The sequence below is a fragment of the Haliaeetus albicilla genome, chromosome 25 (genome assembly GCF_947461875.1).
Source record: "Haliaeetus albicilla chromosome 25, bHalAlb1.1, whole genome shotgun sequence".
NCBI classification, from domain to species: Eukaryota; Metazoa; Chordata; class Aves; order Accipitriformes; family Accipitridae; genus Haliaeetus; species Haliaeetus albicilla.
In genome coordinates, this window is record NC_091507.1 from 23139899 (window position 1) to 23164366 (window position 24468).

Consider the following 24468-nt stretch of genomic DNA (forward strand, 5'->3'; position numbering starts at 1 on the left):
CAACATCACAAGGCTCAACAGGGGAAAAAATCATTTTGAAATGACACATTGGTGGTTTAAGTAATGGGTTGTGACAGTATGTCTGAGATCTGTGAACCAAAGCCATTTTGAAAGCCACTCCAGACGTAGTGTCACCAAAGGCACATGTGTTTTGCATGCTCTACAGTACTCAGTGCACTAACGACACTAATAGTAAATCGCCGCAATCTTTTCTGGAGGAATGTGCTTCAATGGTGGAAAGCACCATTTACCAAGATGTTCTAATTAAGCCGATTCTAATGAAAGTATTTTAAAAATGCTATTAGATTTTTCACAGACCAGTCTGCAACAGCATCAACATTTCACAAAGCAAGAATTACAGCAAAACACAAACAAACAGATACATATTTACACAAAGGAGCTGATAAAAAAATAACACCTTGTTTTAGGATAAAATACTTACAGTCTCGCCCATGCCTGGAAAGAAAGAGCTGGAAGATGAATGCAATCCCTGTCCAAGAAGGACAACGGTTCAACTTCATTTAATGCCATTAAGGTGGGACGAGTGAAGGAGGGAAGTGTAGGGACTTGAAGAAATGAACCTGAAGATATCCTAATTTCCTTGTATTGAGGAAATTGTAGTAAAGATACTGAACAATGCCTTACTGATATTAGGCAAAATTTATTTTATTCTCATATTGAAGGACAGGCCTATTTGTGACACACTTCAAAACTTCACTGTTAAAATCTATCTATAATTAACATTTATCTATGCTACAGTTGTCTTGGTATTGCAAACCTGAAAACAAACACTATGACTGAAACACAGCCTACTTCTAGTTTAAAAAAAAATTAAAAAAAAAAAAAAAAAATCAATTTTCCACACTGTTTTCCTGGAAAATGGCTGTCACAACAGTTGGAGTAGGTTTTTGTATTTTAAATCTTAGTATATTATACCAAATGAGTCCACACTGAGAAGCTGGCATAGCCATACAAAGTACAAAACTCTGTGCAATTTTTTTGCTTGGAAGAAGACTAGGAATGAGCCAGTATGAAGAATGAATTACATGGAGTTCCTCGGGACAATCCACCAGGATGGATCTCTTACAGTATGGATCTTTTGCTATACTGTTATGATTAATTTGACAAAACTGATGGTTTAGGAGCATTGCCAAAGGACACCATGGATTTAAGTGTTTGAGCTGTCAGCATGAAAGAGAATCTCTCCTCTGCTTACAACCAAGCTCAGCTTTATATAGTATCCCTACTTCTAAACCAAGCCTGCTCATGTGGATTATTAGGTGCTAAGAGGCCAATGTCTTTTCAAGTTAACAAACTGAGAAGTAACAAAGGTTATATGAATACATATAAATTATAATATGATTCGTGTTGGCAGGAGGCATATGCATCTGAAAAAGAGGCTGATCATTTCCTTATGCCAGCCACAGCGGTTTATTACAGATCTATCTTTCTCCACATCAGTAGTTTTCAGTTTTTAAAAAATCAGTTAATCTCTAAAAGTCATCTTATGGAGGTGCAGATCCTTGTCCAAATAGATTCACAGCAGACATACTTCTCTTAGCTACCTGACTCAAATGGAAAGATGCTGATTAGAAGCACTAGAATAATGATTTAAATCTGAACCACTATTCATCAGTGTGAGCTCCAAGATCAGGAAAAAGAAGTCTTTTTTGATGTCACTTCATCTCAACTTTTCTTACCTACTATGGCTCAAAATTTTAGTATAAATGAATTAAGAGACAGTACATATGAGCATACACCTTGAAACTGCCTTTTTAGAGAAATAATAGATATTTCATTCATTTTAAAAAAAATGCACAGCCTGTGTTCTTTATTGTTTTTTGCACAGCAGTATCAATTCTTATGCAAATATCAATATAAAATATTTCCATCTTACTATAAAGCCTTAAAACTTAATTAAATAATTAAGGTAGTTTGTTCTTCCCCATACACCCAAATCTAGAAATGAACCTTTAAAAAGGATGAAAATGTATCTCATACACCTGCAAAGAACACAGAAAAATTATTCAAATTCAGTTGTAGTGATCTGAGTTGGCTCCAGTTTCAATTTAATTTTGAGAGCTTCTGAAAACAAATGTTTCAGTTACTTCCACAACGAAAGGAAAACATGGATTCTGTACATTGAAAACGCTGCTCCAATTTTTAAGTACCTGAAAGCCAAAAGAAGTCAAACAAATTCCCAAAGCTACTCACCCACCTGAGATAAGCAAACGATCTCTTTAGTGCCCATCTACACCCCTTTTGTGGGCAGCAGGCAGAACGCGTGTAAAACATCTAATTGTAACTGCTGATAATGCTGGTTATGTTCAGAATTGTCAAATCCATGCCTGGCTTTCTGCGGGGGCCAAGCAGAGCTGCAAAATGCTTCAAAGGTGCCATTACACGGAATATGGTTATCTCTCCAATTCCTACACCAAATACCACCCTCCCACTTCCAGTCCCATTTTCTTATCTGGTGTGGAGGAAGAAGTAAACAAGAAATGGAAAACAAGGAAGAGAGCTGGACAACGCCAGCACCCCTTCCCTGTGCTTTCCTGGTAATTGACCATTTGTTTGCTGAGGAATAGGGGTTATTTAATATTATTTGCAAGAAAGGCAAGAGAACTGATCCTTCTGAAACCAGTTTAGCATGAAGCTAGAGTCAGAGCTGGAGAAGTACTTAATATCATGACAATGTTTATGTAATTCTTCAGCCAATTAGCACCCTGGCTTGTTAACTGAATTAACTTCGTTAACCTTCGTTAACTCAGACTTGTCAGCTTTTACTCTGCTTTCTTTATGTTAGATCTTTTGTTGAACAAGTATGTCCCTTTTTCATTAGCAAATGACCTAAGAACATTCTCTCTTTTGCAAAGGTCATTGAGGAGGTTTAAGCAAAGACAAGCAATTTGAAAGGTTTAGTCAAATAAAGCATGACTCAACTGTTGGGAGTCCTGAATTCCCCTGTGTGAAACATGCCACACATGGTACGGGTCTGCTTGTGCTCCTGGAGGGTCAGAAATCCTAGAAAATTCTGCAAAGCTGTGAAATTGTGCCTGGATTAAATTTCCAGGTCAAAAAAAAAGCAAAAAAAAAAAAAAAGCAAACCTAGAGAAACATGCTATCCCTATCTGTCATATTTTAGACAACTCACAAACTACCTTCTGTGGTGCTCCCTTTCCTTAAATGATAACAGCAATGCAAAAACGTGCTCTGGCCCACGGTGCTCTCCGGCAGAAGGCTTCCCATTTTGCTGGGGTGAACTGGAACTCTTCCCGAATCCAGCGCACGGCACCATTACCCCACATCACCCACCACTGGATTTACAGTCCAGTGCTAAGAGGTTTACCTAAGCATGTGTGGCATGCTGTGGTCCGTGCCTCGGATGAAGCACGCGAAAAGAAAAGGAAAAAGTGGGCTGATGGAATAACTTGAAGATTAACAAGATTTTTTTTCTTTGTTCTTATACAAGACTTCCACAACTGTTCAGATGAATGACGAAGCTCCCAATGTCAGGATACGCTCCTAAATAGGCAGTCCCTGCTTTGCTCTTCCTGCAACTTCAGCTGACTGGAAGAGGTCTCGCACAATCCATGTGGCTGGCCCAGCCATGTGCAAAAGCTATTTACAGGGAGGAGCAAAGGTCAGAAATTTAGGAAGCCTGGAGGAAATCTTCCCAGAAAATATTTGCAATATTGTATATACATTGTCGCTTGTCCTGTGACGTGCATGAAAGACAACGCTGTCGGGATTGTGATTGAATTTAATAACTGCATTTTGCAATTAAGTCCCTGTGGACTTAAGAAGATCGTGAACAGACTTTTAGATCTGTACTGAATGTTCATGTTTCGCAGCTTGAACTTTAATTTCCAGTTCTTTTAGGATCAGTCAAATGAATGAGGTGTCATGTTGCAGTACTTTCTTCCTTCTAATTTACTGCTAAATTTACAGTGTGGAAACAAAACTGGTAGAGGAGGGTGCGCTAATTTTGAGAGCAACCAATTGTTTGAGGTGCTATACAAATAAAGATACAGTAAATGACAGTACCTGCTCCAAAGGTTTTAAAATACAAGAACATCATCACGAATTGCTGAGAAATCCACCTACCAACGCGGAGCTAAGAGGAAAGGAGAAAACAGTTGATTTGCAATAATGAGGAGACAGAATCAGAATTACTGCAGAGCTTCACCGTCATTGAGCCCACTTCCCCACATTTCATTACAGACGTCCATTTTGCAACTGCTTCTGGTATACGGAATGTGATGATTCAGTATTCCCCCCAGGAAAACGGTCCTTATAGGCCATCATTTATTTCATAGCGGACAAGAGGAAAGGAGGTTAATTCCCTGACATTTTAAAAAGGTCACTGGTGAAAGGACAAGTTCACTTCCTGCAGGAAGGGCAATCTGACCGTGACAGGCAAGTGGGAGCTGGGACTTTCTGCAGGAGGCTCAGCCTGGAATGGTCTCTGCAAGAACAGATGGGGAAAGGACGTGACAGCGAGGACCTCGACGCAGTCCCGCTACAGCGAGACCAGCAAGCGGAACAGAGAGCAACTCACCAGGGAATAAAATCGGTTATAGGAAAAATGAGCAACTTCTGAGCCAGGAAAAGGCATCCCTGCAGGCACACGGGAAAGAAACGGAGACGTTTTTAAACGTAATGCTGGCAAAATGTGGAGAACGGGGTGTAAACGCAGGGAATTTGCGATTCTCTGAGGCATCTTTCCTGGAGGTAGGCATAGTAAAGCAATCGTTGAGCCCAACTAAAAAAATGTATGATCTTAATGCTCCCCCCACCCCCAAAAATATAAACTACAAGTAACAACCTCAAGAACCCTGTTGTGGCACACTGAGTCAGACTGGGATGGGCATATCACCTGCCATTTCTCCTGGAGCGTAAATCACAGAGTTTATGGATTGAACATATTAGAGGGGAGTATGTAAGGGAAAGGTTTGGGGTTTCAGCTCCACAGGGTGCACACTGTGCCAGAAATACTTCACTTTGGGCTTGCACAGCCCTGGGCTGAGAGGCAGACAAAAGCAGCCCGTGTGGAGCATCCTGCTGCCGTAGCTCCACCAGCTCATTCCCAGTCAGCCACTGCTGCTGGCAGCCCCAGGCTGCCCAGTACGGACAGGCCTCCAGAGAGCTCATCTCACAACGCCCTCTGACTATTTACAGAACCGATTCCAAAACAAGTTTAAGACCCTATGGGTCTTAACTGGTTATTTTTGCATAATGTCTCCATGGCAGGGATACATGCATAGTCTTCCTTTCCTGCCAGCAATACTAAGATGAAATTTTTGTTTACCCACACTTCTCAGTGGTTGCTGAGTTTTTAAACCAAGTTTAAAACACCTCACTTTCAAAGCTTTGCTGGGTACAACTTCAGTCACCGATGAGCTCAACATCTACCATGATGCAGAAGACAGGGGTACATTCCTACACCATACATCATTATGCTGCACACTGATAATGCAGTTTGAATGGTTCCACCCACCTCAGCAACTCAGAGTTTTGTTTTAGCAAGATCTAAGCATTTTTGCAATTCCACCTGGCAAAAGTAGGTCAAAACAATCTGTGGAATGGTAGAAAACATAAATACATAGGGCAAAACATAGTTAATGCTAGCCACTGGAAAGAAAGATTATCTGGGAAAAAAAATCCTGAAGTTTGTGCAGGCTTGGTTGTTAAACATATTAGCATGTCATTTTATTTCTGCGTCTTCAGGCCTGTAATAATGACTATTTTCTAAAAGACAGATGACCAGTCTCCATTTGCAGAGAGCATTCAGAAGCTCCTCACTAGATGGCACCAGCCATTGCTGCCGCGCGCAGCCCCGACCGCCGCAGGTGCACATTTCCAGAGCGTGGTATAAACTTCCAGAAATTTGATAAGGAGTTCAGGTAAGGTCAAAGCGTCTTTGTGCGAGGTCTAAGGCAACAAAAGCAGGTAGCTTCCTGCAAAATGTCTGGCAGCGAGATCGCTGGGAAAGTGCGAATGAAATGGGATGAAATTCATCATGCGACCGAGCAGCACGGCTTCCTGAAGTGCCTGTGTTTCGTTGTTCACCCTGTATTTCGTGTAGTAGAAGGACTTGGTCTTCTAAGAGGAATGAGAAAAACTTATTACTTTATTTCTCCAGTGGATTGCTAAATTTACATTTAATGTCACAGGCCTGCGTCTTCTCCAATTTATGTTGTGAATCTGTATTTTACTGTAGGGCTGGCATTAGCTTCTGCCACCACATGGTTACCAGCATTAGGAAGGGATGGAATTCTGTGATCTAACTTGAGTATTGATAAGCAAATGAAGCAAACCTTTCTCATGTGCCTTAAGCTGTGTGATATTCAATTCTTAAGCACAGAGTAGCACTGAAAGAGTCAGCAGGCTTTAAAAAAAAAGTACATAGCTAATGCTTATTTCTATTTTTAATTTATCTTTTGCTACTTCAGAGAATGTTATTTAGCTGAGTTTCACATTCCAGCTCGTTTTCTCAGAAAAAACTTCCCTCCTCATTTGTTATAAAGCTTTTTTATTTATATCAAAAAGTAAACAAAAAAATTATAAAATTCACTTTAAGTTAAAAATAACTAAAAAATGAGGCTAGTTCAGCCTAGTGGCATGGTAACAATTTGCTGCTCTTTCAACTACATTGTCTGGACATGCGACATTTTCTCTCAGGACAGCGGCGACCAAATGACATTAACATTAATTCCAGAGCAGTGATTCAGCTTGCAGAAGTTGGTTTTGGGGTTGTTGTTTTTTTTTTTAAATTAAGGAAGGAATAAACATTAAATCTTCATAAAAAAAGAACTATGAAAGGGTTCTCTTTACCAGAAGCCACAGCCCTTTTCTGTAGCCAGTAAATGAAATAATTTTGTACTGTTTTCTGTTCCCACGGTTTGATCTCATTTGTGATCTTCCAGAAAGTTGCTATGTCACCCAAGAAGATAAAACATGCGTAAAAGAAATAGACGCTGGAATGTAGGTCAAGCACTCAAAAGAACCAGTTAAAAGTTTCTTCATGTCACAAAATACATAGGAGTATATGTCAGAAATGCTTTCTGTGCTTTGCAGAGCTGCTGTAGAAAGAATGATACTGGGACCATGGCAATGGTCTCTCAAAGATAAACATCAGAAAGGGCAAGTCTAGACAAAACCTCATGAGGATTTCCATGCTAAGTCTTCAAAACATTATTGCGTAGAGGGAAGGAGAAGAGGAAGGAGGAGAAGATGTGGGAAGGAAGCCGTGGGCAGAGGGGAAGGGTGGTTTTGTTTGCACACTCAGTAAGGGGATAGCGCTGAAACTCCAAAGCAGCATCTCTGCTGAAGTATGGCTGCACAGACAAATTGGGAAATTTGGGACCAGAATTAAGACATATATTAGCAAATACATCTATCTAGTAAGCATGGTCTACTGAATTATGTGATAGAACTTGTTAATGACTTGAAAGGCACCAATTTTTTTTTAAGGATTGTATTTATTGAACAGATGTAGACATTTATCTACATGCAGTGTAGTCATCCAAAGCTCCCATCAGGAGAGGGTGACATCTTACGGCATGGTATATCCTAATGCACGTATTCAAACTAGGTCAAACAAATGCACCCTGAATGTGCCCATTTTTCTTAACTGTCTGTAAAAGGAGCTTAGGTGCCTAGCTCAAATGTTGACCTCCGTGTCGCTGCTTTCTAAACTGTGCAAGAAGACAATACCCCAAAAGATCAAGTCCTGGAATTGTGGATTTAGCAGTTAGGATTAAGACTCAAATAAACTTGAGTGTGAAAATGATGCTGCATGAACAAGGAGCTGGATATAAATGCAATAAATTTACTTAAGCTTGGCAGGCAGTATATGCCAGACCTGTTGCTACTGTGGTGCAAAATAGTAGGATTTTCTCGGAAGTTAGAAATGTTTCAGCACAAAAAAGTGACCAGATGATAATGCGTGCTCAAAAGCATATCACTTTACTCCAAGTATGTCATCTGGCCTCCACCTTGCTTCCTGTCTGGCTACTCAGATACATGTTTTTTTTAGGCTGCTAGGAGCCACATAAATACCAGTGCTTCTATATAGCTTCTTAGCTCCGTTTCTGTCATCTTTATTGAGGGCATAACAAAATTTCCACCTACATTGGGCGCTGCTAAAATTCTGGTATGGGTCTCTGGCAGGACGTAAGGGGATCATGGGGAAACCCTCAGATCTCAGAAACCTGCAGACCCAGCAGAGCTGAGGCTGGCCTGACACTGGGCAACCTGACAGATGCTTTGGGTTAGCGTGAGAGTGGAAGTGTGATTAACGGAGCTACTCGCTTCACGTTGGCTTAACTGAGAGTACCTGCCTAAGACAACTACAAAACCAGAAAAAAACTACTTCTCTTAACATGTAAATATTGTCCCTCCCACTTCCAATTAAATGCTGTCTTCAAGAAAGAGTTAACTAAAAGAACTTAGGGATGTTACTTTGAATCACTTTGAAGTTGAGATGATGAACTAATGGTGTTTCACAGAACACTATAATGACATTGATTTACCCTTCCAAAACATTCATTACTATTTAATTAATTGGAGAAGGTTAGTTTGATAGCCAACCAAAAATTCACCAGAGAGGAAAATCACCTTGCCAAATTTGCTCTTACAATGAGACAAATATCAAGACAATGGGTGTGGAGCAGGAGGAAGCTGGGAGCTCCCAGTTACCCTGTGACAGTTGCTGTGTCATGCTCATGTAAAAGGGCAGACTTTGGTCATGGTACCTATTAAATGTTTGACTGAGCATTTTGAGGGATGGCAAAAGCCTCACACGTTTTTTAGCGCAATGAGCATGTTTTCAAACCAGAAGAAAATTCTGTTTGTTCAACATGGGTTTTGACAGGATTAAAAAAGCCGCACACTTTCCAGGGCACCACACAATGCAGTACAATCCTCCTAATCTGCTAGTACCTACACCAAAATCTTTTTTTTTTCATTCTTTCCATTCATTCCATTATTTTATTACCATCATACTATTGTATCAACTGCTTTTTATGACTCTTTTAAAATCACAGTTCACACAAAATGCTAAAAACTTGCATAACACGGCGGGTCAGATAGCTGTAAGGTTGCTGCTTGGCTAGCTGGGCTCCTCGAGGCAAGACAACAACCAGCACCTGCTCGCGTTAGAACATTCAGTCATGGACCCGAAAGCCGATCCGCCAGCCCAATTGCTTTCAAATGGCTTTCGGTGGTGTGTGGGAGTGTTCTCAAGATCCTAAAATTCAGGAAGTTCAACACAGATGTTTTCTGTCAGTAGGCGTTGGAAGCACCAATAGTAACTAACATCTGTTCACTTTTCATATTTGTGAGAACATTTTTTTTCTGTCCAAAAACCATTCACTGTTGAAATTTCCAAATTGTGCAACTGGCCAAAATGTTAAGCTCATTAGGCTCCATGAGTTTAAGAGTATGTGAAAATTAAAACCCCTGCAGGAGTTCAGTCTATCATATGCCAATTTTTCCGTTCTGTGCTCCTCTTCTTTTTGAACAAAAGCATAACTATTTCTGTGGTGGGAACAGCTATCAAAACTGACTTGATCATGCAAATATAAGTTACTACTGGCTATTTTAACCATAGAAAGAATTCAGTTCTCTTACAGAGGCATTACAGTACATTACTTTTTTAATAAGTTGTGTGCTGAGATACCGTCTCCACATGGGAGCCCAGAATACACGCTCTAGCAGCATGTACAAGGGACTCGGTGCAGACCTTAGACACCCTCACACTCTGGTCATGGGAATTAGCAGTTTGGGACGGTTTCCGAGTTCCCGGCAAGGCCAGATGATTGGCTCTGAACCGCCAGGAAGGACGGGGGGCTTTAAGGCAGATGTGTGCAGCAATATGAAGAATCGTTGTTGATGCAGAATAATAGACATCTTTTTTTCTCCTAACACTTCTGGACAGATGGGTCTCAAGAGCAGTGGGGTGCTGTGACATCATCTGAATGGAGTTTGCACAGTTGTTTTCTCTACATGATTTGCTAATCTTCATGTTAGTATCAATGCGGATGCTCTAGAAATTTCAGCAACTGGGACTTAGTTGAAGCCTGCTGTTGAGTCAGCTTACACTGAAGCTAAATGAACCCTAGTGCCTTCCAGTGGATGTGGCTCGTTAACATAACAAATATTCTAACGCAATCACTTTGACGGTCTTTAAACTGAGCCTGGCTTCATGTTGTTTGTCTCCAAAACCAACAAATAGTCTAAATTATCTATGAGAAGTCTTGCCACCTTCAGGTAGTAAATACAAATACTGAAAACTGTCAGCAGTTGTCTTTTATATAATACAATTAAGTTTCCTGTCTTTTGTACACACAGATTCACAGAAGATTTTTAGAAGTTGGCAGTACTAGATCAAGCTGAAGGATCTAGGGAAGCTAAATTATTTGAGGAAAGTATTACACCAACCAGTTACTTGGAGAAGTCTCTGTGATCCCACACAAGTCTTTTTTTTTTTCCCTTGAAATCAGGAACAGAGAGTAAAAATATTTTCCTTTGAATCCTGAAGGAAATAGTTCTGTATCATCTACCTGAAAAAAATACTCCCTCTGTTGAATTTACCTTGTGATAACAGTTCTGACAAGGGTCAAGAGTGGAGCATAAACTTGAAGAGGAAGGTATAGTTCTCCAGATCCATTATGAAAGATCTAGTTTCTCTGTTATACTTGGTTTGAGGTAGCAATAATGGGGGCCAAGAGTGCCCACACATCTTCTGCAGATTCCAAAATCTCATCACTCATGGGAAAGGATGTTCTGGAGAACATCAGCAGCACAGTTCCACAGCTGTTCAAGGAGAAAGCTGATTTATCATTTCAAAAGTGATTTCAAAAGCTACTGGAAATTTTTTAACCATTTATTGTAGGCAGTGTGGGCTACACAGCTGCTTCAGCAGAGGATCAGGATGAGAATCAGAGCAAACCATTCTGTTTGATCCTTTACTCCTCTTCATTCTGGAGATACTGGGGGAGTGAAGGTACTATTAAACTGTAATGGCAAGTTGCTTCTACTTGAAGGACGTGCCATTAGTTTGACAGGCCTTGGAGAAAATTAAGGTTGTTCTCTAACTGAGAGTAAATGCAGGTAACGTGGAGGAAAAGAGAAGTCTTCCAGACAAGGAGAAACAGCAGAAGGAGCCTTCGTGTTCTACGGAAATACCAGAGAGATTGCTAAAGAACTTGTTGTGACTGCTCATCTGGGTCCCATGACTGGGGACTGGTTTCAGGCTTCAGCTTGAGGGGAGCATCTTCAGTATTTCAGATTCTGATTCTGGAGGGCCTCCATGCTTTGCTAAATCAGTGCCTTCTTGGCTAAAACATGGTCTGCTTGCAGTATTAGTTGTGTTGAAGAAATCAGTGCTGCGCAGATGAAGTGCCATCTTCATGAACTTACGATAACGTATTTGCAGAAATGCTTCCATCAGCCTAATGGGAGAGGCTGCATTTATTGACGGGGAAATTTGAATTGCTGGTGATGAAAGGTGAGAACAGCACAGTTTACAGGTTAACCATGACCCTGAATGTCTGCTAGGATGCCTCTCCTGCTTTACCTTGTCTGCTACAGGCAAGGATGAAAGGAAGCAAGAGAAAATTTGAAGCTACTCCTTTCCAAAAAACTAACTAATGCTAGAACATCTGTATCCTAGATTCACAGGTCCTGGATCCTCCAGGTACCTGAAATGACCTCAACTGCCACAGTGAGCATCAGCCTTCTGTATTTTTGACAGAGACGGCAACAAATGCACTTCATATTCATGTGGCTCCTGAGTTTTTGACCTCCCTCTTCCCTTTCTCCATGAAAACATGTTTCAACTTTCACTTTCTTATCTCTTCTGCATCTGGGAGAGCTTATGGCTTTTACCTGGCTTCTGAAAAGAGCCAGCGCTAGCTCCCCTATGCAAGCTAATGCCTATATTTTTTATTGCTTTTTTGTCAAGAGGCAAAGAACATCTGTTATATGAAAGTAAACAAACTCTGACCAATATCGTTATTGAGCACTACAGTGCTCAATACAGACTGTGATAATGTGGATGGCTAAATGAGTCACTACAGCCTAGAGATTGGTAACCCGCAAATTACCTGGACAATAACCAAGACTAATCAAACATTACCGGCTCTAGCTGACCCTGCTTGAGCAGGGCAGGTTGGACTATATGATTGTCGTGGTTTCAGCCCAGCCGATAACAAAGGACCACGCGGCCGCTCGCTCACTCCTCCCGCCCCCCTCCGGTGGGATGGGGGGGAAGACGGAGGAGAGAAAAAAAAACAAACCTGGAACCTCGAGGGTTGAGATAAAGGCAGTTTACTGGAACAACACAAAGAAATTGCAACAACAACAACGGTACTAATGAAAAAGTATACAAAAAGAGTGATGCACAGTGCAACTGCTCACCACCCGGGACCCGACGCTCTGCCACTTCCCCCACCGAAAAGAAGAGCCAACCCCCCGGCCCGCTCCCCCTTTATATACTGAGCATGATGTCACATGGTATGGAATAGCTCCTTGGCCAGTTCAGGTCAGCTGCCCCGGCTATGCCCCCCACCTCCCAGGTTCCTGTAAAAATTAACTCTATCCCAGCTGAACCCAGGACATTATCCACCCCTTATTCTATACCATCTACATCATGCCCAGATCTTACATTTTCCAATCGACCACTACCACTTCCTTGTCTTATATATATAAGTATATGGACTTGCGTCCGTCCCCGTCGTCCCCCCGCACACACACACACACGCGAATGGTATTCCTTTAGCGTATGGGCTATTCCTCTAATGTGTCCATTGATTTTATTTAGTCCATGACTTTGGGGCTCCATCTGTTGTAACAGTTCTTCAGGATAAGAGAGATGGTGTGAGATGGTGGGTCGTTGTATGCTGCCTCTGGAACTTGTGGCTAGTACATTTGGTGCAACTCACGCCCTTGTTCTGCAGGTCGAGGATGTTGATCTTGAGGAAATTGCTGGGTGTCAGTTCAAGTTCTGTCGCTCTTGTACTTGGCTTAGTTTCAAAGTCCATCCCGCAGTCATTTGGGTAATTCTTACAGTAATACCCTTGATATGGCATATAGACACTATAGATACAATGACATGCATTGGCAGGGTATTTAGCAGTTAGGTATCATACAGCCCAATTCACTGGCTATTCTCTCCCAAAATCAAATCTCCCTGAGGTACACATCGAACTTCCCCATCCTTCGGCATCACCCACCAGGTGTACCCAGGTCCCTGAGCAAAAACAACCCCTTGAATGGGTTTGCCTCTGCTTGAGGGAGGACTAACCCAGACTGTCTTTCCTAACATACTCCTCATGCGCACTACAGGGACTTTATCCCCTTCTACAGTATGTGGAAGTCTTGGTTGGGCGGGGCCAGCCCGATTGGCGGATCCTCTAGTATTAACTAACCAGGTGGCTTTTGTTAAATGTGTATCCCAATGTTTGAAAGTCCCACCCCCCATCGCTCTCAATGTAGTTTTCAGCAGTCCGTTGTATCGTTCGATTTTTCCGGAGGCCGGTGCGTGATAAGGGATGTGATATACCCACTCAATGCTGTGTTCTTTGGCCCAGGTATCTACGAGGTTGTTTCGGAAGTGAGTCCCGTTGTCCGACTCGATTCTTTCTGGGGTGCCGTGTTGCCATAAAATTTTCTCTTCAAGGCCCAGAATAGTGTTCTGGGCAGTGGCATGGGACACAGGGTATGTTTCCAGCCATCCAGTGGTTGCTTCCTTACCCTCTAATTCCACACTACTAGCCCCATTATCCCAGCATCGGAGCAGCCAGGTAACAATGTGCTCACCTGGGTGGCGGCTAAAATCTTTTCGCATGTCACGCAACTCACTCAGGGATAGAGATCGGGTAATTATTTCAGGTTCTGCCTCTTCCTCCTGTTCTCGCGATGACCCTGGTTCATCTTCATCTCTCACTGAGCGAACTGATTTCTTTGTGTGTTTCTTTTTCTGTACAGGGGCAACTGATACTGGCACAGGTTGGTTCTCTGGTTTAGTGGCAGTATCTGTCACCGGGGTAGGGGCAGCCATGGTACCTGTTGTCGTGGTAGGGGCGGCCACGGTGCATGTTGTCGGGGTTGGGGCAGCCACGGTGCATGTTGTCGGGGTTGGGGCAGCCACGGTGCATGTTGTCGGGGTTGGGGCAGCCACGGTGCATGTTGTCTTGTTTTCCATCTTTTCCCCCTTTTCCCCCTGGGGGTGCTGCATAGTATCAAGCAGGGTTTGGTAGATACCGGCCAGGGCCCAGCACAGTGTAGTGAGTTGTGTGTCTCTGGGATAGCCACAGCATTTTCCTTTCAAAAATTCTATCACTTCATGAGGGTTCTGCAGTTGTTCGGGAGTGAACTTCCAAGTCACTGGAGGTGAGAAGTTCTCTAGATACCTGCCCACATCCTCCCACACGCCGTGCCACCCATGAATATCCAGCTTTGGGACAGATCTCTGGGTGGTACTCTTAAAGAGCCTCTTTGTAGCCCTAGACAAGACCTGAAACATAGTCAGGAGGCATAGCACTAACAGCACACAGGCTTGCGCATCCCAAGGATATTCAAAATTCTCGAAAACTGTTGTAATTAGTTGGAAAGAGAAAAGGGAGGGGAACGGATGGGGGGAAGTATTCCCCCCTGACTTCCCCATGGGTTGGGTGTAATTACCAATAAAATCCGACAGAAGGTGCCCAAAGTCTGGAAATGATATCACTGCCTCATACAGATAACAGCTTAACCTCATGACCAGTGATGTAATCATTTCACAAGTCGACATTGCCCAGTACAGCAAAATGATAATCCCAATCACTCTCCCAGAGATGAGATACGCAACTACAGGCAATACATAAAGCATATAAGAACTTACAAAACGCCACCATGTAAACAGCTGAATCAACATTGTGACTAACATCTATTTATCTAGTATAAGAAATGCGTATGACAAATTTGTTTCAACACGCTCTGGCCAGATCTGTCGTTATCTCAACCCTTCGTGCCCCACGTTGGGCGCCAAAAAGGACTGTCGTGGTTTCAGCCCAGCCGGTAACAAAGGACCACGCGGCCGCTCGCTCACTCCTCCCGCCCCCCTCCGGTGGGATGGGGGAAGACGGAGGAGAGGAAAAAGAACCAAACCTGGAACCTCGAGGGCTGAGATAAAGGCAGTTTACTGGAACAACACAAAGAAATTGCAACAACAACAACGGTACTAATGAAAAAGTATACAAAAAGAGTGATGCACAGTGCAACTGCTCACCACCCGGGACCCGACGCTCTGCCACTTCCCCCACCGAAAAGAAGAGCCAACCCCCCGGCCCGCTCCCCCTTTATATACTGAGCATGATGTCACATGGTATGGAATAGCTCCTTGGCCAGTTCAGGTCAGCTGCCCCGGCTATGCCCCCCACCTCCCAGGTTCCTGTAAAAATTAACTCTATCCCAGCTGAACCCAGGACAATGATCTTAAGAGGTCTCTTCTAACCTCAATCATTCTGTGATTCAGTGAAATATGGCAATACACCCAATGTTTAAAATACTCCTTAAAGTCCTGCAATTTAGCTGTTCACCAGGTCTATTGCTTAGATCTTTTTCCTCTCTGTGATGTCCGCAAAATCTTTCTGTGTCTGTGTATGTATTTATTCTCCCTTTAGTTTGCCGTCTTCAGATCTCTGTGTATCTAACACAAGCCATAAAGCACTCTATTTTCTTTAAAACAGATGAGAGGAGGGAGTCACCGACATGAGGCGGTAAACTTCCTTACTGTTAAACACTGATAATTATTACGAGCTATTCAGGTAAAGTTACCATTGTTAACAAAAGCCAAGATGCAAGTTTATAGCTATCTGCCTGTGGGTACAATAGCTGTGTGCTTGTTGCAGACGTATTTGTGTACGTGTGAGGTCTCCTGTACCTTTACCGCTTAGATGGGTGCACTATTTACGAGAAAAGCTAGGCTTCTGGCTCTGCAATGCTTTAATAACCTCAGCTAAAACCCTGCCAGACCTGTCACTCTACCAACTCTACTGCTTTATGCAGCCCTTGCAGTTCTGAACTAGATTGCAAAAGTTTCTGCTGTTATTTGTTTTCACAGGAAGACATCAGCAAGCACTCCTGAGGAAAAAATTACTTTTTTCTGAACACAGCCTGATATTTCATTACTTTTTGGCATGAGAAATAACTGAATGAGAGTGCATCTAAAAGGAGAGATTTGAAGAAAGAGTCAGAGAAAGAAAGATGATGGAGATATTCAGTTTCCTCTGAATATATTTGAGTTAGGGCCTACTTCTCTTCCTACTCCCCCTGCCACCTCCAAACAAGCAAGAAGCCCACAACAGACTTTGGAACAGATATACGAAAAGAAGAATATAAAGGAATTTGTCTTAATAGGCTGAGAGAATGTTCAGAGGATAAGTTTCCAGTAACAATGACTGTATTAAGAATCAATGAAAACTTATTTCTAGGTATGCTGGTTGGGTTAATACAACATTAGTTCCGTAAATATTAACCCAACTGCAAAGAAGAAAACCAGAGATCTGCTTATTTGCATATTCTTTTTGGTCTTGATGACTCTTGATGATTTTATCTATCTAGTTCTACACATATTAGATACCTTGAGAAGATGGAACTAATTCTAAAAGAATACAGTTTGTTAAACCCAAGGGGATTACGCAAGTCAGGAAGAATTTTAATGAAGCACCATAGAGAAAGCATTTGCATTATTAACTATGACAGATTGTGGACAGAAAAAAACACCCCTATTTCCTTTCAGCATTTAAAGAAACTAATTTATTCTGAAGAGAAATATGGTTTATTATAATTTCCCAATTAATTTTTGTTATTTATAAAGGCCTGTCTAGACAATGAGATACGGATGTCTTAGATTTCAAATTACCACAGAAGTTCAAATAATTTTATTTATTTTATGCAAAGTAGTTACGAGATTTCTGCAGAAGTCCCTCCCAGACTGAACTTTCCCCAACAATTTCAGATCTTAGTATGCAGAAAATCTGATAAAAAATGTGAAATGTATTTTGAAAATACAGGGGAAACGTTAAGGAAAATAGCTGTTTAACTAAGTAACTTGCTACTTCATTCAAGTCATATCTTAGAGAACTGATGACCTCATTACGCAATTGAATATCTAATCCTTGACAGTAGAAATCAGCAAAGATTTGAGAAAACAGCTAATTGACGACAGGGCACAATATTATCCATCACACTGAGAACATTTCTGTCCTAGACTGCTGCTGACAACATAAACAGTAGAAATAAATAATTGAAAGTAAAAATCAAACTGCTGAAAGTAGTTGGATCAAAGTAGGAAATGGTGGAGAAAGCAATAGGAAGAGCGAGGAAGACTGTGGAGGAACGGCTGGCTTCGCCAGCGTGAGGAAGGCAGGGATGCCCACAAGCTAGGATCAGTGATTCCCTCCTTCAAATGCTATTACTGCAAGGCTGTTCGCTTAACTGTTTCTTTCTAGTCTTTTCTGGGCCATGCTATTTATTAAGCACATGCATTACTTTCCTTCATATATAAGATACGGCTATTAATTGGTATGTTTTTAAGGAATACAGCTTTCAACTTATAAAGAGAAATAGACACTAAATCCTGCCCTGACAGTACGTGGGAATCACTTTGTTCACTACGGAGGAAAAAATGAGTAATATTAAGGAACCAGAAGAAGTTTTAGGAAAAAAAACCCAAATTGGGGTAAGAGATGCTCCATGAAGTCATGCCGAGGGACATTAGCATTTCTAAAGCCTTGGCAACCATGTGTCAGCCATTAATCCTATTTAGAGATGTTAGAAATGAAATGTCTGAGGTGGAGGGCAGTTGGGAAGAGACGTGAAGCTACACGTAAACCCCTGGGAGAAAAACTGATACAGACAGACTTGACGCCAGAACATGATGCTGTTCAAGCGCACACCTCCACCTCCCACAATGACAACGCTGGTTTTGAACCGTGCTTTAGCTGTCGAAAAACACAGACTTCTGGTGGAGCATTTATGGGATAAAAAAGGGAACCTACTGGAAACAAAATTAACTATAGATAGCCTTTTTGCTTTGTTTTTGCTTTTTTCTGCACAGTTTTGCTTTTTTTCTGCACTCACTCTAGACTAACAGCAGTCAAAGAGTAGCTAAACTGTAACTATTTTATTAAAGAACAGATTATTATAGAATTTACTTTTACTGTAATGTTTGCCCGATATTACGAGTGATTGTAGGACGAACAGGCAAAACTACAGCCTTCTCATTCCCCGGCGAGTAAGTGCGTGCAGATACTGATGCTGGCTCGAGACTGGTCTGCACTGAGCTAACCGCAGTATCATTCCTGTGCAGAGAACTGAAGATGGGAAGCTTGATATGAGTTTGATATTTGCTAATTATTTTATTAGACCGCTTCAGCATCAGCAGCAATGCTTCAACACAGAGAAAAATGGGAGTTCTTTTATTTATGGAGAAAACTAAGGAAGAGGCTTGAAAGAACATTTTGGAAGACAGTTTTTGTGCAGCTGTTAACAACTTCATAGAAGAAATGCAAAAGATAGGTGTTGAGATAATAATACGCAGGACAAAAATGTAAACATGAAAGCCAGGCTGTGACTTAATTTAAGCCTTGTTCAGTCACATGCTAGCTAAAGGATGCTTCCACCCTCATAACTAAAAAACATCCAGAAATTTAAAACAACTGAAGCCACACATCAGTGGGACTTCTTGCACCACCCCAAAGACACGTAGTGAAAAAAATCAGTTAAATCTAAGTGATTAAATAGAAATTATGCAGCATCCATTTAAAATGCTTTTACATTATTAATCACTTCTTTTCCTAAATCTAATGGAACATGTATGTGTTCAGTAAAATGCAGCAGTATCAGTTCCAGATTTAAAAAACTGGTAACACAGTTGATCTTAAATTTGGGGAAATGAGTTAAAAAACTTTATTGAAAAGACTAGATTCTAGCTGTAATCAATACGCCTTGTTCCACAGCAGGGGATTGAAGGAAGATGCTCTAGGCAGACAGAACTATCAAAAGGGCACCTTGCAGGCCATTTGGAGTGGACACAAGTCAAAGAAATCTGAGAATTACTCCAGCATGTCCGCATAGCAAAGCTGACTTTCAGCAGCCTACAGACCATGGGTACACAAGAAGCCACTGAATGGACTAAGTGAGACTTGAAAAATGGGCATTTCGTAACCTTCAAGATATGGCCCAAAATATGCCTATCTTTTCAGGTAACTTTAATACTGTATTACAGAGATCATATGATAAGATTGTCAAAGCCTCACTCAAGGTCAGCTGTAAAATTCACATAACAATTTGAGAGATTAATTTTAATCCCCTGCATGAAGACCACGACACTAAAAATGAGTATAAATACTATGAAAAATGAATGTCCCAAGGCCACTTACTATCACAAGCATGAAATACAGAGCTCCTTGTTTAAGTTCTCCTACACCATTCCAGTCTATTCCCTCCTTATTATCTCCACAGAAAGGCTATTCATTCATGATAAGTTGGTTTGATTAGTTCAGATAATTTTCCATTGCTGTTCACATGCTCTGCTCTGGCTCCTGCAAAATTGCTTACAAGCTGTAGTCACGGCAGAGTTTTTGAGTCACTCTCATGAACTTGCTCCAAAATTTGTCTGCACTGCCCAGTGCCTAAACCCACCAAAATAGTCATCATAATGTTTGTATGTGGTGCTATTAGTTAAAGTTTGTATTTGGAGCTATAGCTGGAGAAATAAGGATTAGAACTTTTGCTAGTAATTGTAATCAGATGCCTGCAACAATCATTGCGGTTTTGCCTGATCTTTTAGTTGTTGTTCAGACAGACTATCCACAACATGAGCGGGAAATTCCCGTGAGAAAAGATTCTGGAAATAAGGTCCAAATGGTGCACTCTATTGGTTTGAATGGAGAAAATAAGCAAGTTTTTTGTCAGTTTATTTTGATTATGGGGTAGACAGAATAAACTGAATATACCCCAATAAATGACATACCTTTTATAATTGAAATGTATTAATCTTTGCATTATTATATATTTATACATTTAAAAAATTGTGGATAGAAAAAATTTACTGGCAACTGATACACACATACTAAATATTTTTATCCACATTTTATTGGTAAACAATTTTCTAACACATTTGTAAGTAAATAGACTGTAAAACATATCTCTAGACAAATATCAATGTAGATGGATAAACAGTCTGAGAGAGGAGGTTTCCAAAATATCTCAAGCTGTCGTGTAATATTAACAGGAATACAGCATGGTCTCAGCAGCACTACTTGGAGCGAAATGTTATGCCCATGGATGGTAAAGCAATGAATAAGCTGCAGTTAGTCCTGGTCATGAAGTGCTGCGTTTGAAGGCTGGACACAAATGCCAAAAAATCTGTACAATTAAGTGGTACTAGTCCTACAGATCCCAAGTAGGCCTTATAAGAGCTTATCACTCTTCTTGCTGTGAAAAACCAAAGTGAAACACAAGCTCAACCACTGCATACTTGCAGCTTTTCTAGATTTGCAGGGCTAAACAAAGCTGGGAACATAAAGCCACACAAGCCATCCATTCTGAGGGCAGTCCAAAGAGAGCTCAGCATTGGACTTAAAACCAGAGCTGTTTAGGATTATTTTGCTGAATGTTTTCTTATCAGAGAACACCAATCTGTCAGAAAGGATTCTTTGAATGGATCCATTTAGAAGACACTGGAGGGGGAAAATGGGACAGAATTCCCAATTCCAAAATGGGAGTTTTGGTCAAAATAAGAGAACGTGCCAACTCTTGTGCTAGCAAATGGCTACAGCACTCACAGGAGATGTGGGAAGCTCAGGTTCAAGCCTAGAGCACAGCTGCATTGCTGTGTCTGTATTTCCTTTTTAAAATGTGGTTGTCCATCTCAGTCCTTTAAAAAAATATTCTCAGTTTTGCCTTATTTAGGAATAAAATATCGCAAGTCCTGAAAATATTTCAGGTCAGCAAAACTGGCTGTTAACATTTGTTCTGCCATACACTACCCAAGAGCAGCCTCCTCGCTTTTATGCTGGGGGACAGCATGTTTGGATTTTGCTGTCTCCTGCCTTTTACACTTGCTATGCTGTGAATGGAGTCAATGTCACCAGGCTGGCTCTCCTGGCCTTATTCCAGCCTAAGATTTCCTCATGCTGGAGGGAACCTCTTCAGCTGCTTTTACAGAGCAGCTTTAATTCCCCTTTCCTCTGCTGCAGTTTTCCAAAAGGGGACTGAGCAGAAATTTAGTCTTCCTTATTTTTCATCTTCTTCCCAACAGTGTAGCTTCTGACTAATATGGCCTTGATAACTGAAGTGAAGGAGGTAACAGTTTGCGTGCTCATCTTAATTAAATGGGCTTTTATTGTCATTTAACTTTTATTTTTCCTAATCTTCATGTGAACTGAAATGCAAGTGTACACGCTGCAAATCAGAACTCAGATTTAGATGTATTTATTTCTGAAAGAATTAGTGAAAAAGGAAAGGGTATTCAAGAGGTAGTACAGACTGAATACAGTGCTGGAATAAGACATTCACTGGCTTGCAGCAGTGGATGCAGAAAAGGTTCCCATTGCAAAGAGAGATTTATGGTGGAAGCCTGCTAGAACAAGGTTCTCTCTGGGTCAACTTGTAGCCATTTACAGTTTCTTTATGTTAAAAACTATGATTCATAGATTTCTCTGCCTTTCACTATAAGATTTTCTTAATTTGGGATTATTTTAACTTTCAGTACACAGGCATTACTGCTATTTAAACAGTAAGTATGTTGCAATAAACTCTATTGCCTTGTCATCTCTGGTGAGCTCCACTGAGTTCAATTACACCACTCCAGTACTAGACCAGTGCAGCTGAACTGGGAACAAATTTGGGTCTAACATCTAACAGATGTGCGATGGGAAAATTTCCAATGTCTCTCCTTTTTTTCTTAGAAAGCACTTTCGAGTAAAAGCTAGTTTAACTCTGGTTTCTCATAGCTCAGAATCTCTCACAATAACAAGCTTTAGGAATAACATGGGAATGAAAGAAACCACACTAATATATTAAACAAGAGGGAATAACAGCTCTGCTTAAAATACTAACTATTTCACATGCTTACTCCTATCTGTATTATATAGAATCCTTCCGCTGAAAGCATTCCAAGAATGTGCCATTTACCATTAAATCAATGAAGTCAAAGAGCATGGGAATGTACTCTGCAATCCCAGAAGAATCCATCCAGATTGCGCTATCGACAACCTGCAATGTAGTGCAAGGTTGAAACCAAGCCTGATACTTTGTCCAAAAGCTGGGTGATTATTTTTTTGCAAGACCCAAATGCACGCATTTAAAGAGTACCATTTGTGACTGTTTGTCTCAGGAAAGCTAAGCAAAGTTGGAAAACAATGCTTTCTTAACGAACATATTTTATTTTCTCTCAATCTATATTATTGCAAACAAATTGTATGTGAGCTGTTCTAAAACAAGCCCCTAAAAATAAGTAATTGAAGCTTACTCAAATACATGGCAGAAGCAGGAATTTTGCTGAGTTACTACATGCTCAGCTTTTTCACCCCATGCCTTGTCTAATGTTAGGACCCCAGCTTCTGAGATAAATACGATTCTTGTATAAACACATTCTTTCCAACAATATTCATCTGGCTTGTTGCGTCTAAGAGCATGAAACGTTACAGAGCTCTCAGCACTTCATTCTCTCTCTCATTCAGCAAGCAAAAATAAATCTTTGCTTTTTCTGCTGGTATATAATATGCAGTGCCAGGACCTGCAAAATCCTTCCCTTTTCTAGTAGTGTCTAGCGCACTCAAGAACTCATCGTTAGCCACGGCCGTGAAGAAATGTTAAACAAAATTGCTACTGCATAATCACCTCCTCCTACATGAGCTCTTGCGATAGGTTTAATATTCAGCTGCACTTGAATATCTTTGTTGAGATTGATGTGGCATCATAGCCGGACTGCTTGCGTAGTTTTATTTAGCGTGGCGTCAGCATCCCTGCAGAGCGATCCAGCTAGGCTATTTAAAACACATCTCAACAAGGCAAGAAATCAGATTTTTCACATTGAATGCTCTGGAATTTTCACAGGGGGGTGGGGAGGTCTCGATTGCTGTTGGTCTTCAAAAGAAGAAGTCCTTATACATGCAGGACAGAATTTGGCTCCTTTTCAGTTTGGGCTACATTTAAAGAGAAGGACCCAGCACAGCTTCCCAGCTCCTGGATCCAGATGCTTATCCCACCCATTTCCTTACTGTATATCAGGATAAGACACAGGTGCTCCTTGCCTCCTTCCTCCCCTTCCTCTGCCCCATACTGTGCTGGAAGAGCGTGAAGCTCACGAGGATGGAGGAGGAGAGCTTGTCAGGGCACCGGCACTGCAGGGCTGGCTGCAAGAGGACCTGCAGTATACTCAATTTAGGCACCACTCTAATGAAACAGCTGGTACCAAACGGTCACATGGAGGCAACAAGCAGAAATTAAGAACACTACCGTGACTTCATAGCTAAGATACCGTGCTAACACTCTGCAGATCCGAGCAGTTTAATTCTCAGCTCCATCATGGCTTTTCTTCTTAACACTGGCAAAGCTCTTACAGCTGCATCAGTAAAGAACACATCCTTTCTTCAAGTGTCTGTCACTTCAATGGGCAGCATGTTCTGTAGGGGCAAAACTGTATCTTTTTCTCATTATTTGCATCACTTTAGTGAGTAAAGCCCTCTTTTCAGATTAGGACCAAATTCCTGTCTGAATGACAGTAGAATAGCTGTAACTCAGTCTGTCATACTAATTGATTAAAGAAGTCCATGTTTACCGTTTGTTTATTTCATATTACAAAGAAGAAAGAAGAAAACTTCCCTAAAATTATTTGCATGAATTTTCTTCACAGTAAACTCATACTAATTGCAAGAGTGATTTGTTCAGTAAAAGCATGAGTAAGCAGTCTTGCACACACACACAGACACACACAAGCATGCACACACGCACATGGAAAGCTCTTCATGCCTAGCATGCAGGTGACCATTTTTGTGGAGGAGGAGAACCACAGTTCTTTCACATTTGCTCATCATCCTTATTGTGTGCCTGCTGAGCTCCACTCTCTGGAGGTCCACCTCCGGGGAGAGAAATGTGATATGGGCAGCTTTCTATATTTAGATCTGAAAACAACTGAGAAGCCCAATGTTGGCTGCACTGAGCAGCTTTTCTGCCTATTGCTGTGTCTACAGCAGCCTTGAAAATTCACGCTCTGCATAGTAAAGGGCCATGCTTCTTTATCAACTACGAGTCAGCTTATACTCCATTGGCATTTGTAGAGCACATCAGTAATACCGAGCCAAGACAGTGTAGAGATGAAAACCAGAACCTGATCTACCAAAGCATCCTTTTCAGACTTACATTGCTCCAACTGTATTACAGCACTTTGCACAAGACCAAGGCTTTTTT

At 41.3% G+C, this 24468-nt stretch overlaps 1 protein-coding gene across 1 annotated transcript in view; it reads right to left on the reverse strand.

The window, feature by feature from the left end:
* Window positions 1-24468, reverse strand: part of COL4A2 (collagen type IV alpha 2 chain) — a 145440-nt gene that overhangs the window by 51777 nt on the left and 69195 nt on the right. The gene's annotated exons all lie outside the window — the stretch shown is intronic.